General features: G+C 46.1%; 1 protein-coding gene across 9 annotated transcripts in view; it reads right to left on the bottom strand.

Annotated features, from left to right (window-relative positions):
• Positions 1–16,809, bottom strand: part of MYLK (myosin light chain kinase) — a 280,357-nt gene that overhangs the window by 185,714 nt on the left and 77,834 nt on the right. The window contains exon 1 of one of the 9 annotated variants that reach the window (XM_054480910.2): positions 4,837–5,012. The exons of 7 other annotated variants lie outside the window; for them this stretch is intronic. The gene's annotated coding sequence lies outside the window, so the exon portion shown is untranslated. Of the gene's footprint in view, positions 1–4,831; positions 5,013–16,809 lie in introns of those variants that run through there. One more of the 9 variants, XM_063661674.1, reaches the window with a different exon arrangement.

Genomic DNA, 16,809 nt, shown 5'->3' on the forward strand with positions numbered 1-16,809 from the left:
CAGCTATTGAGTGGCAGAAGTGGAAGTTAAACCCAGGTTTATCAGGCTCCAGAGTTCTTTTAAAATGTGAAAATGTGAACCTGAAATAAAAGTTTTTTAAGTGAAAATATCCATAATTCTATTATACAGAATGGTGGTACATTTCCCTCCAATTTTGTTTTTATCAATATAGAAAAACACATATCTCACATGGTTGAAAGCATACTATGTACATAATGTTTTCTATTTTTTCCCTACAACTTTTCTTAAAATAAGGGGGAAAAGTTGCTTTTAAGAAATTTGATTTTCAAATATCCATCATATTGATACATGACTTACATAACTATCTCCCTACTGCTGGCCATTTGGATAGTTTCTAAATCTTTTATGATGCCCGGTGATGAGCCTACGTGTGCTGAAATCTATGCCTGAATTCCTAAAGATTTCCTTAGGAATGATTCCAAAAGTGGAATTATTATAAATACATATCTGAGTTCTTGATTGCAAGCAACAGAAGCTAACTCTGGCTCTTGTAAACAGAGAAAGGATTTGTTGGAAAGATAGTGGAGTTTCAGGGGGAGTTTCCAAAATCCATAGAAAAATCTGAAGAACCAGGCTGGGAAAATGTTGCAGTTAAGAAGAGCTAGGTGGTCGGACTCCAGTCAAGGCCATTGGACAACCATTGCCACCACCTGGAATACATCCTAAGTGTCCCTGTCCCAGGTTCCAAGTGCAGGTGGGGACAGCTCCAGGCTGATGATCACTTCTTACCACAAAATCCCTGGTGACCGGCCCAGACATGGGACACACATCTGCTGAACTGAAGAGAAGCCATATTCCTAGATTTGCTTTTCTGTTCATTTTCTTTGGCTGTCTGGTCACACACTTAAGTCCTATGCTGTGAGTCAGGTAAGCTGACACAAATGAACAATGCTCTCTGGGGCATGTAATTAGTTTGTTTAAATTTAATAATCTCTAACAAAAATAAAATGGGGATATCTCTTGTGAAGTTCAAGTGAAAGCAGCAAAGGGACTAGGCTCATTTGTAATAGGGCACATCCCCTGCTTGATAAACCCAGCTTTCTCTTTCACTGATAAGATATTAGCTTTGCAAACAAAATTCCTTTCCGAATGGTAAGACTCACAGGTTCCCTGCAGTAGGTAACAATAAAAGCAAACACTTGTGTAGCACTTACTAGATGTGGGGAACTCTTCCAAGCCCTTTATAAATAATAAATAGCTCATTTGCTCCTTACAACAGCACTATAAGACAGATAATCTTGGTATCCCCATTTTATGGATTAGACACCTGAGGCACAGTGAGATTGAGAAATTTGTCCAAGTTCATGCATTTAGTAGGGGGGCAGAACAGGCATTTGAACCCCAGCACCTGGCGCCAGAGCCACTATTCTTAACCACTAGGCCCTCTTGCCTCCTGTAAGCAGTCAAATTGGCTGATGGGAAAGGAAAAGTAAAAGTTGGGATAACAAGGGGAAAAGTTGAGAGCCACTACCACAAATGTATAAAATTAAAATATTCTGTAATACTATCAACAAGATTAAAAGATGGGTGATAACCTGGAATAAAATGTTTGCACAAAACAAAGGTCTTTACATATCAGAAGAAAGCAGCCCAACAGCTCAATGGGCGGATGATATGACCGGAACAGTGCACAGAAGATGTACCACTGAACACTGCTTGGCTCCAACAATAATCCAAGAGTGCAAATTAAGAATAAGCTGTTACTTTTAAAAAATGAACCAAAACATTTCATTTAAATGACACTTAAAAAGAAACATAACATATACTGCTGGTGAGACCATGATGAGATGGGCATGTTCATACTCTCTGTGGGGAATAAAAACTGGTGTAGTCTTTCTGGAAAGCAATTTGGTAAAAAGATTCTAAAAAATATGTCCATGTCTTTTCCCAATAATCCTACATTTAGAAATATATTATTGGGAAAGAATCAGAGATACAGCCCAAAATTTATTTATAAGAACACTATTTGCATCATTTATGACAGAAGGTAGACCATATTTTAAAAAATCCAACAGTGAGAACTGGTCAAATACAGTGGAATACCAGGTGGTTTTATGGGTACATATTTACAGGGAAAATAATGATAAGAATTTGATGATATAGAAATTTTCAATTTAAAAAATTATTATGGAAAATTTCAAACATACAGAACAGTAGACTTGAATGATAAAATGAGCACCCCAAATACCTATCACCTAGATTTAACAATTAACATTTTGCCATATTTATAGCATCTATAGCATTTATAGCATATAGTGTATGTTTGTAGAACCATTTAAAAGCAGTCATACTACAATTTTAATGGCAAGCATCAAGATATATTCATTCACTCAATTAAAATATATTTACTAAATATCTACCATGGGCCAAGCTAGAGACTTGATATACAGCAGCAAACAGTTACATGAGTGGGGCATGTGTGTTCTGTGTTTGTGTGGAGACCGCAGAAACACAGGGCTGGGGAAGGAATGGGCATCTGATATTCCACATATCTACCCCAGTAAGAACACTGCTCCCTGTGCCCTCCTCCTCTGCCACAGAGGTGAAGTGACAGATACACTGTGCAGCCAGGATCAGGTGGAGACTTGGGATGAAGGTGGGGACAGGTATCATGAGGATCAGACTTTTGTGACCCTGCCACAAACCCGGGGACACAGCCACTTTCCAGCTGTGAGCTAGGCAGGGTGCTCCAACTCTCTTGGCTTCAGTCTCTTTCTCTGTCAAATGGAATGATCATATCAGCCTCATAAAGTTGAAGGGAAGGTTTGAATGAGAGTGTATGTAACACCCATAATATAGCATAAAAGGCATTCAATAGCAGCGGCCGTCAACATCATTATCATCCAGTTCCCAAAGGGATGCCCGGCTCTCCACCCTGAATATAGATATAGACCCTTTCACCAAAGACAGCAAGAAGCCCCAGTTATCTTCAGGCAAGGGTCTCTGAGTGAGATGACTGGAAAACAGTAGCAGGAAGCAGATGGCAGAATTCCCTGGGAAGGTGGGGAGGAGGGCCTGAGGCCCATGGGCAGCTTCCTGCAGCACCTTTGTGTCTGTACTAGCAGCACCATTTAATAAGCAAGGTGTACATGCTGACATCATGCTGGGCGCCCATCTCAATCAGAAAGAGCACTTCTAATGATCACCCCTTCACAAATGAAGACACAGAGGCTCAGAAAGCCAACTACTCCTGTCTAAGGTCACACAGCTAAAAAGTGAAAACCAAACCAAGGTCTGATTACAAAGTCAAAATCTGCTGGCTTCTCGGAGGCCCCCACATCTCAAATGAGGTATTTCTTGCCATCCCCAGTAATGAGAGATGCAATAGGCAGAGGGTTGGGAGTTGTACAGAGGAAGAGGAGCAGAGCATGTGCCTCCCCCTTCTGCTGTCAGGCCTGGCTTTGAAGACACAAGACTCTTCTCTACCTTTGCTTTCAGGGGAGCTGGAAGCTAGGAGTGGTGAGATCCTCCTGGAAGGCAGGAGTGGCTCAGGACCCTCTGTGCAAGTCCTCTTCATCTAAAATCAGAGGTCCATGGAAATCTCCTGAAGGCCCCAGATGTTCTCATCAAAATGCACCTGCTTGATCCCAACAGCACATTAGACGGGAGTCATCCATCCCTAGGAGAGGTCTGGCTTCAGGTTAGAAAAGGAACAGGCAAATCAATACAGCAAGGGAACATCTAGTCCCTTGCAAAGCGGTTTTGTGGGGAAGAGTTACTCAACTATCATGCGGGCAGGACCAGAGCCCAGCCACACCAAACAGCTCTGCTCACCCTCAGCCCATCGCCCCACCCACTGCCATCATCAGCATAAACAGATTCCTGCCACACAATTAATGGTTACTGACATATGTGGAATGCTCTATCAGAAAAAAATATTAATAACAAAGTAAATTAGACCAAACCTTGTTCCTCCCTAATCCCTTGTCAAGCCTCTGGACTATATTCCAATCCAGAAAACCAGAGAGGTTGGGTGATTCCTGCAATAATTTCTCTAATGCAGAGCAATGCTCAGTGGCTAGAATCAAACATACCCAGCTAGGGGGTCTTATTCAATACAAGCTAAACACAGATCAAAGGGGAAACACAGAGAAGTAAAAAAAAACAGGGGAGAGGGTCAAAAAGAGCAGTGCTTCAAGAGCTGGAAACTCCCCCTTACCCCCCTTACCCCTCACCCCATGATGCTTGGGCCAACGCCCACCTCTAAATGAGGCTTTCATAAGTAACATAATTTATTAAATATTTGAAGCAGCATTGAGTTAATTGGACTTTAATTTGATCAAAAGCACTTTAAATTGTCTCTTGAACCCAGAAAGGAACACTTTCAACTATAGCGAAAAGAGAAGGCAACTATAAGGCAAATGACTCAGAAAAAAAGTTTAAAAAATCAGGGCTCAAGTAATACCACAGAACAAGTTTAGAGAAACCAGTTGTCCCCTTCCCTACCCAAAGTGTACACATTTTAAATGATCATTGTCTTGAAGCACCTGGTCAGTTTGCCGGGCATCTTGGAAATACCATACCTTCCCTAGAGGGAGGGGCTCCCAAGCAGGCTCCGCAGTCCACCGTGAACCCTACCTCCAACAATGGCACACATCAGAGGCAGCAAAACCACCCACGTGCAAGTGCCCCAGGCACTGACAGCTCCGCTCTCCCACCTTAATCCTCTCTGCAATGCATTCAAATCCTGACAAGTTCTCTAATCACTCCTAATTCCGGAGTGCGCTGCTCCTCGACTGTGCCAGGCTGACTTGCTGTGACCTACCAGAGCAAAGCTGGGCAGGGCCACACACCAGTGAACGGGACACACCTTACCGCGGCTTCTTCCCCGGCAGCTCTCACATGAGTCAGGATGCGAGGCAGCCACACTTCACCACCACCATACTGCAGAGGTTCCTGTCCAAGGTCCAGCCAAGAATGGAGAGCGAAGGAGTGCCGGGCGCCACAGAGCCCAGGGCCAGACCGAAAAAGTTAAGGGGCTTTTGTTCTGACTCTGCTCGCAGATGTTGCAACTTGCCTTCCTCTGAGCAGCCAACTTCACCCGGTCCGGGAGATCTGTTGTTCTAATCCGCCCAGCTGGGGTGACCTTTGAAACCTCTGGCTGCCACTGCAGAGGCTCTCAATGGAGTCCTGGGGGAGCCAGGGGTGGAAGCTCACAGGTTTTTATTTTTACTTGTTCAGAGCTGCAGATTCTAATCTGAGTGTGGAGCAAAGGGAGGACCCTGTCAAGCAGAGAGCTGAGCCCTCGGAGGGGCTGGGCACTCTCCCAATTCCACATCTGGCCTGGAATGCCACTCCAACCCCTTGGCACATCTGGCCTGAGATTACCACCCAGGGCTCATAAGATATTTCCTCCTGAGACCCAGCTCTTTCTTCAATAAGCAGAAGAAACACTGTTTATGATCCCTAGAGCAGGATGCAAGCCCAGCAAGCAGATGGATGGAGAACTCCTGTGCTGTGTTTCTCATAAGGAATTGCGCTGATGAGGGCCAGACTCCACAGACTGTGTTCATGTTGAGCACGACTTTGCCTCGCTGGTCCAGAGCCCTGGAGAGCTTCAGGAATGATCCTTGGAGCACTCCTCTAAAATGAGGCAGCAAGGTGATGCCCTGTCCAGACCTTTTCCTCCAGCGAGAGAAGGTATTTTCATAGTTCCAAAGGAACATCCTATGCAACTCACACCTTGGGGCAGACTGTGGACATCCGAATCCGCAATGACATGAATTTAAGTTTTCCCTTGAATCATATCTGATTCTTGAAGAGCTGGTATTCTTTTAACACCTAGGAGACCCCCTACCTGCTTTCCCAGTAGTTCTCAAACATTTTTGTCTCAGGGTGGGCCCCTTTATGCTTCTAAAATGTATTGAGGGCCCCCAGAGAGCTTTTGTTTGTGAGTTATTGCTGTCAATATTTACAGTATCGGAAATTAAAACTGGGAAATATTAATTCATTTTAAAACATCAATAAGCCCATTATAGGCTAACATAAATAACATTTTAAGAGAAAAATATATTTTCTAAGACAAAAAAGAACTTAATGAGAAGAGTTGCTCCTTTTTGCAAATTTCTTTAATGTCTGGCTAGTAGAAAACAGCTAAATTTTCACATCTGCTTTTGCATCCAATCTATTGTGGCATCACAGCTACTAGAAAACTCCACTGTATGCTTGAAAGAGAATAAGAGTGAAATAAAGCAAATGATGTTTTCTTACAAAAATAATTTGGACCTCAAGGGCCCCTGGAAGAGTCTCAGGGACACCCAGGGCACATTTTGAGAACCACCACATTAGCCTATCTCCCTATTCTCTCTGTTACCATCTACTCTCATTTCTGTCCTTCTTAAAATACACAAGGAGAAAGGGAAAAGTGGTTTTCTTTATTTTTTAACTTTTACTTTATTTTCCCTTTAAAAAAAATTTTTATTCTAGAGTAAGGGAGTGCATGTGCAGGTTTATTACAAAGGTAGATTACATGATACTGAGGCTTGGGGTATGATTAAACCCATCACCCAGGTAGGGAGCATAGTACCCAATAGATAGTTTTTCAGCCCTTGCTCCCCTCCCTTTTCCCTCCTCTAGCAATCCCTAGAGTGTCTATTGTTCTGTTTTTATGTTCATGTATACCTCATGTTTAGCTTCCACTTATAAGTGAGAACATGTGGTATTTGTTTTTCTGTTTCTGTGTTAGTTTGCTCAGGATAATGGCCTCCAGCTATACCCATGTTGCTGCAAAGGACATGATTTCATTCTTTTTTATGGCTGCATAATAGTCTATGGTGTATATGTGCCACATTTTCTTTATCTGCTCCACCATTGATAGGCACCTAGTTTGATTCCATGTCTTTGCTATTGGGAATAACACTGTGAAGAACATACAGATGTATGTGTCCTTGTGATAGAATGATTTATTTTTCTTTGACTATATGCCCAGTAATGAGATTGCTGGGTCTAACGGTAGTTCAACTCCTAGTTCTCTGAGGAATCTCCAAATTGCCCCAGTGGCTGGACTAATCTACATTCTCACCAACAATGTATAAGTGTCTTTCTTTTTTTCTCCACAGCCTTGCCAACATCTGTTATTTTGGACTTTTAAACAAAAGCCATTCTGACTGATGTGAGATGGTACCTCATGATGGTTTTGATTTGCATCCTTTCTACTCTTTGTTTCTCAGTCTTCCCAGCTGTGAAATGGGCACAATCATAGCCTGCCCTGGGTACAATCTCAGGGCTTCCTGCTGGCATCCTTGAGTGACTTGGATGCAGGTCCCTGGGTTCCCACATGAAAGCACGCAAAGCCAGCCCACTCTTGTCCCAACAGCTGAATTCTTCCCTGAGCCACCAGGCAGACTCTCCCTCCCCATGGCTTCCTGGGCCTTTCCTCTTGCAAGACACATTAAAGGAGAGGCTGGGCTTCTGCAGGCAGACAAGCTGCCCACATCAGCTGGGCCACATCAGCAGAGCAGCAGACCATGGGTGGGAGGAGCATGTCTGCTCAGCAACACAACCCTGGTGCCCACATCTTTGGCAGAAAGTTATTTTTAAATTTTCTTAAAAGGGGATGACAACAACAACAACAACACACAGACACATGCACACAGATCTAATCAAATCCACACACCTAACCTCACACACAGTGTGAAGGAGCAAGGCCTGGTTTCCTGGAGTTGTTCTCTTCCTGCTGGAATTCTTGGTTTATTTGGGATTTGATGGGAACAGGCTGAGAGAAGTTTTCTGCAATACAAGTCATATGCAAAAGAAATTAAAGCCAGAACCAGAGCCCTGCTTACAACTAAATTAGCAAAACGCACACTCCAGCTATAATCCTAAAGTTCACTCACTTCATTCTTAGGTTTCACCCCCTCAGGATTAAGTTTGGGGTATCAAGCATACTTATTGAACTCCTACCACCACTGTCTCCTTCTCAAATACCATGCTCCCCACTCCATTCTGCCAAGCAGAACTGTGCCTTGTGTTTTAAACCCTATGAGATGAGGTGTGAGTACTCAGGTAGGGGAAGCCTCACAACCGTTAGCCCACCGAAGCCCAGGAAATCGACTCAGGGAACAAGAACCGAGCTCATGGCTTCCAATCCCTAGGAGGGTGGCTTGAGGCAATTGACAATCTCTCAAAATCTTAGTTGATTCATCTGCAAAATGGGGCTACTGCTAATACCCTCCTACCTGCAAGATTCTTACGAGGGTCAGCAACGTGCATAAAAAGCGGCCTCAGCCTAGTCTCTCACACAGAATAGGAGCTGAATCTATGATGGCTGCTATCGCTAATAGTGTTATTGCTTTTATGATTTTAAAGTTTCTGTCAGAGGCTCAGAGAATAAAGGCAACCTTGCTCAAAGTAGGGGGCACAGGAGAAATCCGGATGGCACTGGAGTGTGAGATAGCACAGAAGAGTCAGCGACTCTCATGCTTATTATGGTGCTGCCACCCAAACCAGCTGTGTGATCTCAGGAAAACCACCTTCCTTTTCTGGTCCTCTCTACACGGCCTGAAGGGTCTCTCTGGGCATTTCCTGTCCTAGTGCACCTTTCTCTAAGACTGCCACCAGCTCTCCACAAGACATGTGGGCAGGTAGGAAAGTTTCCAGCAGGGGGAGCCAAGCCCAGGCAGGGACGAGCTGCTGCAGGACCCCAGGAGAGGGGGCAAAGCTTATCCAACCGAAAAGACTTCTGTTGGGGCTCCCTGCACAGGGCTGCCCGCCAGGCAGGCAAATCAGGCAGGCACACCTGGTCCTCGAGGCACACCTGTGAGACAGTGGCATAGACTAGGAAGACTCTGAGGGCTGGGTCAGTCCCGACCCACACCTGTGCAATGATTCTAGCTCCTCTGCTTCTGGCCACCTCCCAGGTGGAGCCCTCTGATTGGATGTCTGTCCAGAGAAGAGCTGGGGCTGGAAGAGCTAAGGGAAAATCCCAGGGGAAAAAGGAGAAGAAGCGAGAACCAATAATAGTTGCCATGTACTCAGCACTTACTGTCAGGCATTAGACTAAGTACTTAAGGTGGCTTAGAACTCATTTAATCCCTTAGCAGAATGGCAAATATTAACAGCAAAATTAATGGGGCAGGATGTTGGGGAGTATCATTTGCTCATAAGGTAAATGGAATATACTCCCTGTCTGTCAATCACTTCATTCTTCCTCTCCCTCCCACTCCCTCAATTCTATCAGCATTTGGTAATTTGAGTTATTTTGAAACAGAAATCTTGCAGGGGACAGGGAGGGAAGCCGGGGAGAGGGCTAGCAAGTGGGTTTGGGCAGCCCATGGCAGTAGGGTGTGCTATTGGTGCTGTAGGGTCACAGGACTGAGAGGAGACCCAGAAAGGAGAGGGAGTAAAAAGGGTCACCTCTCTGTGGCAGGAGTCTGCCTTGCCCTCCTCTCCAACAGTGGTCTGTGCAAAGCCTAGGAAAGCCCACTTGGGAAAAGAAGGTGCAGGAAGGAAATGCACCTCATGATTCTGCAGATCACACGCTTCCCTGGAGCAGGCTGTGAGCAGGTTCTCTACCTGCAGACTGTAGATCCCATTCCTTCTGTCTAAAATGGCCTGAAATACACACTGCCTGTCTGCTTTCTGCAGGGAGCTGGTCCTGTGGGGATGATCTTAAGGGACAACCCCAGAGGATACTTTGCTAGGAAGACCCTTAGATTCTGAGGTCATGGGCACAAGTGAACTGTGAGAGAAGCTGCGCAGACCTGGCTTCTAAATGTGGCCCCTGCTCCTCTCTATGCAGTTTAGGGGAGGCACCAGGTCCCATGGCCTGTTTCCCCAGGGAAAACATTAGCTCTGTGACTCAACTAACACCTGACTGATTGGAGGAGAGGGAAGAAGGAAGGCGCTTCTGTGTGTCTCCTCCTTTCCATGTGAGCCTAAGCCATTCAGCTGGAACAGGTCTTCCAAGGGGAGAGGGAACAGGAAGCACTGCTGACAGGAGGGGCTGCGGTGACATGGTTGCCAGTAGGATCCCAGACTCTTATCAAGTGAAGACTGTCACCAGCCCCAGCCGTCCGCAGCTCCTGCTGGACCCCCTGGGGCCAAAGGCAGTTGCCATCACTCGTCTGGCTCTGGTGCATCCATGGTTGACTCGAGCTTCCATTACTGAAAGGCCTGGGGATACTTCTATTCTAAATCCTTCCCCGTGTGACACAGCAAAGGAAAATGAGACATGAGCCAACCTGGTTTATCAACTCCTTTGGGACCTGGGATTTGAGAAGCAGGTTTGCAGTTTTCTAATTACATCCATCAACACAATCTGCCTCCTGTGGCTGAAGCCCAAAGCCTGGCAAACAGTGTTAAGGATTTCTAGTTTTACTTTCACCCTTGGTTAGCACCCAGAGGAGAGGGCAGGTGCACAGGGAGGGAAGTGAGGAGGGAGTCGAGACTGGGTTTCTCCAACACGCCAGAGGAGGAAAGGTGCTAAATCTAGGGGGAGGTGTTTCCCATAAAAATCTAGGGTTTTTTTCCCATACAATTCTCAGGCTGGCTGCCTCAACTAGAGAGAGAGAGGGCCAATTCCTAATTCAGGGTCAAGTCTAGAGCTGTATCATAAACACAGCTGGGGTAGCCACCAGTCCTAGGAGAGTAGTAACAACAGATTGACAACCTAAGAGGAAGCACAGTGGTGACCGCAAGACAGAGGACTTGGGTGGAACCATCACGTCACAGGCTTTGTTGTTACACACACCTAGACTTGAACCCTGCTACGCCACACAGTGGCTGGATGACCGTGGGTGACTTACTTAACTTCTCTAAACCTCAATTTCCCCATCTGTACATCTGCAGGGTAGTATGATTAGCAGCAGCTTTAAGCATCTATCAGAAAGTAGATACTCAAAACACTCAATTCATTGTAACTGTAATAGGTAATTTCTAACCATGTCTGGCATGTAGCAAGCACTCAACAAATGGTAACAATTTGATAAAGTCAGTTATGATGAAGACTCAGGTATCACATTTCACTTAAATGTTTTAGTTCATTTAAATATTGCTACAAACGTTGCCCTATATATCACAAGGAACAGATTATTAATTCATGCTTTTATTTTTATTTTATTTTTTAATTCATGCTTTTAAATTGCTTTTTTAAATCAATTACTTATAATTGGTTGGACAATATGCATTGCTCTCATCTTCTCAGATTCTAGGTTACTGTTTGCACACTGAAACATGGCTGGACTGCAGAATGTCAGGGATGAAAGAGAACCTAAATCATGTAGTCCGCTCCCCTATTTTATGGATGAGGAAACTAGGGTCCAGAGTGGACCAATATATCTTCAAAGACTGAGTTGAGATCTCTGAAGCTGGTAAAGCACAGAGAACAGGCCATGGTAATCTAAGCAGGTGAGCCCTCCAGTATAGAGCTGATCTAGGGAGATGGTGGTGCTTGTATATAAGAGCAAGGAAACTCATCTGGTAAAGGGATGGGTCAAGAGAAATGTTGAAAAATAGTCATTACATTGATTGAGACTAGCTTGTGGAAGGCCTAGAGGATGGTGATGCTTAGCTAATGTTACCAAAAGGGTTTTTACTTAAAATGAACATTTAGCTACTTATTTAACAACTTATGAAATACTTTCCTAATCAATATCCCATTTCAACTTCACAACATACTAAGATATTATTTATTTATTTATTTATTTATTTATTTATTTTTTGAGATGGAGTCTTGCTCTTGTCACCCAGGCTGAAGTACAATGGCATGAGCTCGGCTCAATGCAACCTCCACATCCTGGGTTCAAGTGATTCTCCTGCTTTAGCCTCCAGAGTAGCTGGGATTACAGGTGCACACCACTACACCTGGCTAATTTTTTTGTATTTTTAGTAGAGACGGGGTTTCAGCATGTTGGCCAGGCTGGTCTCGAACTCCTGACCTCAGGTGATCCACCCACCTCGGCCTCCCAAAGTGCTGGGATTACAGGCGTGAACCACTGTGCCTGGCCAACATACTGAGATATTTTATAGCACCACTTTATGGATGGAACACCTGAAGCTTAAAGACAAGGTAAGTCTTGCCTAAGGTCATATAGTTCATAAAGCAGTACTGGAATCCAGTCCTTCTGAACTTCAAATCCAACTTGGCAACACGCTTAGAAAGGGTTTATCAAGATATGTTAAATCTTATGGCCGGGCGTGGTGGCTCACACCTGTGATCCCAGCACTTTGGAAGGCCAAGGCGGGGGCATGACCTGAGGTCAGGAGTTCATGACCACCCTGGCTAACATTGTGAAACCTCCTCTCTATCAAAAATACAAAAGTCAGCTGGGTGTGGTGGCAGGCACCTGTAATCCCAGCTACTCTGGAGGCTGAGGCAGGAGAATCTCTTGAACCCGGGAGGCAGAGGTTGCAGTGGGCTGAGACAGTGCCACTGCACTCCAGCCTGGGCAATGAAGTGAAACTCCACCCTCTCCCACCAAAAAAAAAGCTATGTTAAATCTTATTATAACAAATACCTTACACAACAGGAAATTTCCAGTGTAACAAATGTATTGATATCCCCTTAGATTTTTATTGTCATGACATCTGCTGAGTATGAATTTGACTAAGTCATCAGTCCCTTGCCCAGGGAAAATCCTTACATTTGCCCTAAACAAACGGGGTGACTTCATTTGAATCTCTCATGCCTGAGGAAGAGACCATGCATACTGGCAAATTTGTGCAAGGCTGACACCACCATCAGCAGATACTCTTTCCCCACGCACAGAGAGGTTCCCAGAATGTAGTTAGAGATTGTTCCCATTCACAGGCCAGAAATCTCTGTGTTCTCTCCAAAAACTTGCTGCCCTTCTCCAGACTCCCTCAACTCTCCTCCCACTGGCTGGGCACAAGCCCAGACCCCAGCCTTAGGTGCTGCATCAGAACAGCCAGGAGGCCTTGGCAGTGTGACAAGCTCTATGTTTCCACATGCAGTTCACCCCCTGCCCTCTCTGCCCTCCTGAGATATGAGGGCTCCTCCCCAGACAGTCTCCAGCTGTGGATGAGAAACAATGGCTTAGTGTTTCCTGGAAATTACCTGGGGAGGTGGAGAGCTGCCAAGCCAACCCTGCCAGGGTCATCAGCCCAAGGGCTGACAGTCAGGCCCAGACACAGCCCGGCTCTTCCTCCAGCCTCCTTCACCCTTCACTGCAGAGGGCTGTCTCTCTCCCTGTTTCTGCTAGTTCCACTTCCACCCAGCCCTGTCCATTCTCACCAGGGGCAGGGCACAGGGATTCCACTTCTCAGGTTCCTTTAGAATTCTTTGGTACCAACCTTAGGTCCTCTGAGGATGAGACTCACTTACTCTAGGTGCCTGGAATTTCAGAGCTGGAAGGGACCTTTGAAACTACTTTCAATCCCACCTCCAGCCCACAGGGTGTGGCTGTATGCCCTTTGGGATATTTGAGGCTACCTCACCCTAGAACATCAACTGTACTCAAAGATTTGGGTGAAGCATTTTTATATTACAACCAAAAAATTCAGATCATTGTATAGGATACCAACTGTAAGTAGATTTTACAAATAAATAGGATTCAAAGAAATGCCAGGCTTTCTGCAAGCTGCTACAGGCTACACCCCAAGCCCCTAACCCTAGAATACATGCCCTTTCTCTACTGTCCTCAGGGATGGCTAAGTCAGAGAAGCACTGGTCCAATTACAGAAAGGAAGCCTAAGGTCCAGACAAGTGCAGTGACTGAACCACACATCGATTGTCACTAATACAAACAACCCATTTATTGAATGCTTATTGAGGACTAGGTACTGTACTGAGGGCTTTATCTAAGTTTACTGTAATTTTCAAAGTAATTCTATAAGATACAAACTGTATTACTTTCATCTTAAAGATAAAGGAAGGACTCAGAAGTTGAGTAATAGTAGCCAAAGTTCTCAAAGCTAATAAGTAACAGCTACTTATTATCAACTGGATTTGAACCCAGGTCTCTGATTCCAGGCTTCAGACCCTTGGTGACAAGGTCACATTGTTAGAGATGCCACATGGAAGAGCTGGGAGTGGACTGGAGTTCAAAGGTCCTGGTGTCCTGTCCTGGATCTGCCGCTAGATTGCACACAATCACAGAACTCAGACAGCCCTTGGCTCACCCCTTCTCAGTCTATAGATAAGAAAACCAAGGCCTACAGAGAAGAAACTGACTTACGGCCACAAAATTTCAGGGACAGGGTCTGCTAACAGTGAGGCCCTGAGGGAGTGTCCTAACCTCTCTGGGGTTAGAAGACCTCTAAACAGGGCAGGCGTGGTGGCTCACACCTGTAATCCCAGCACTTTGGGAGGCCAAGGTAGGTGGATCACTTGAGGTCAGGAGTTCGAGACCAGCCTGGCCAACGTGGTGAAACCCCATCTCTATTAAAAATACAAAAAGGTAGCCGGGCGTGGTGGCAGGTGCCTGTAATCCCAGCTACTTGGGAGGCTGAGGCAGGAGAATTGCTTGAACCCAGGAGGCGGAGGTTGCAGTGAGCCAAGATTGCGCCATTGCACTCCAGCCTGGGCAACGAGAGTGAAACTTTGTCTCAAAAAACAAAAACAAACAAACAAAAAGAAGACCTCTAAACATATAATCTTAGGTGCACATCCTGGCAGTCTCTCTGTGAGCTCCAGCACCCGCAGAGCCACTCGCACACTCTGCTCTGCAGACAGCAGCTCAGACACAGTATCCTAAACCTCTCACCAGTAGGCAGGATGAAGCATACTAAGGAAACCCATTTGACAATCCCAGTTGCCCTGCTTCTGAGACTAGCTTGTCAGTCTGCTAGTGATGAGCTAAGCCTTGTATTACAGGAAATAGGACATACACGCAGTAGCCAAATGCCACAGCCACAACACACAGCCCTCTCAGCAAGGAAATTCCAGAAGTTCATTATTTCCTGCGGTTCTTATACATAGGAATCCTCTTCCATATTCCAACTTCTTAGGCCACTGTTGTTTGTCTAAAAGGCCTACTCCACAGCTGGACAAAAGGATTGAGAAGATGGGACTCTCCTGACTATTTCGAACAGTTTACCTGATCATGGTTCTCAAGCTTTATCAGGTTTGTGCTCTCAGCAGAGCAGGAAGAACTAGGGCCTAGCTCAGAACTCATAACCTGTCCACACACCCATCACTGTGTATTTACTGAGTGCCCACAATACCCGCTAGGACTATAAATAAGGTGAGAGGTTCAACTACCTCCTCCCAACACAATGACATAAGCGCTGTAGGTGAAATGCAGACATAGGCCCCAACCCCAGACCTCAGGACAGAATGGCCGTGTTTCCCACGGTTCCCATAGTCTCCCTGTGACGTCCCTCTCCTCCCCTGCCCCTGCTTCCCTTCCCAATTGAGGTGGCCACTCCCTGAAATGAAGAGTTCAATCTGCATCCCCCTGTGGGCCATGGGTGAGCAGGGTGGCCCTGGGTCTGGAGCTGGCGCCTGTTGAGCCTGGGCCTTTCTGGGACTCAATCTCAGGCTTGGGCCGGCCCACTGTGTCAGGGTTCAGCCCTCTCTGCTTCATTTCTGGCATTCAATAGAATACAAAATGAGGAAATGTAAGCCAGCTCTAAGCCTGGCCCTGGCTCTGCCAATGGGGATGACAGTTGTGTCTCTTCTAGATGAACAGTCCCCCCAGACAGGCTCAGGACACTTCTCACCTTCTCTGTCGTTGCCTTCAAGTATTCATTGAATATTCAAGCAACTGCTGCTCCAATCTAGATTCTGAGATTCAGCAGGGACCAAATCCAGCTCCATCCCAGCCAGCTGGGAGGAAGGAATCACAGCAATATACCTGAGGAGCACGACAGGGAAGGTGAGAACTGTCCTGAACTCGTTGCGGGGATTGTTCATCTAGAAGAGACACAACTGGCATCCCCATTGGCAGAGCCAGGGCCAGGCTTAGAGCATCAGGTCAAGGCTGCGTGGACTTCGGTCAGCTCAGCTTTAAAGAGCTGTGGCTACAGGAGAGACTCCAGCAACTCCCTAGAGAAGTTAGGGAAGACTGAGACTCAGGGAGCGGCCTTGGAAGGGGCATATTCCTCACTATGGCTCTGAGGAGGCCCCTGGACCTCGGAAACCCTCAGCCTACTGGAGAAGAGGCAGACAAGAAGAGAGCAAGGAGCTCGTGGTCACCTGCCTGTTTCCTAGCCACCCAGCCCCTCACTCCCCTGACATTCCCCTGAGCTGGTCTGCAGGTTGCTGGAGTCTCTCCTCTAGCCACAGCTCTTTAAAGCTGAGCTGACCAAAGTCCACGCAGCCTTGACCTGATGCTCTAAGCCTGGCCCTGGCTCTGCCAATGGGGATGCCAGTTATGTCTCTTCTAGATGAACAATCCCCCCAACAGGTTCAGGACAGTTCTCACCTTCCCTGTCGTGCTCCTCAGGTAGGCAGGTGAGCCCTCTTAAGCACCAGCTGCGTGCAATGCCTATGGCAGGACTGGCCGGGAGTCCAGTCAGACCCTTGGCTGTCCTCATGTGACTCGCACAGGCCCTTCCACACCATGCCCTGCCTATCTCCCAAAGGACACCCTCCAGTTCCAGGGTCTCTGCAGGGCAGTCAGTGATGTTGCTGAGAACAACTGATTTTTGCCATCTGCAATGATGGGTGATAACGGAGATTGACACACTTTTCTCCCTTAACAGTCTCATTTTTCTAGCAATCATGGCTACCTTTTTCTCCTCACACTTCACCAAAAATACTAATGAGGCTAACACATGTTTCTCCTCTTCTCCCAGACCTAAATCTCTTCTAGAGTGGGGCTAACTAGAAAGAAAATGGTGACCTCTGGGAACCTGGAGAAGGCATGGAGAAAACCAATGACCAAC

The sequence above is a fragment of the Pongo pygmaeus genome, chromosome 2 (genome assembly GCF_028885625.2).
Source record: "Pongo pygmaeus isolate AG05252 chromosome 2, NHGRI_mPonPyg2-v2.0_pri, whole genome shotgun sequence".
Lineage (NCBI taxonomy): Eukaryota > Metazoa > Chordata > Mammalia > Primates > Hominidae > Pongo > Pongo pygmaeus.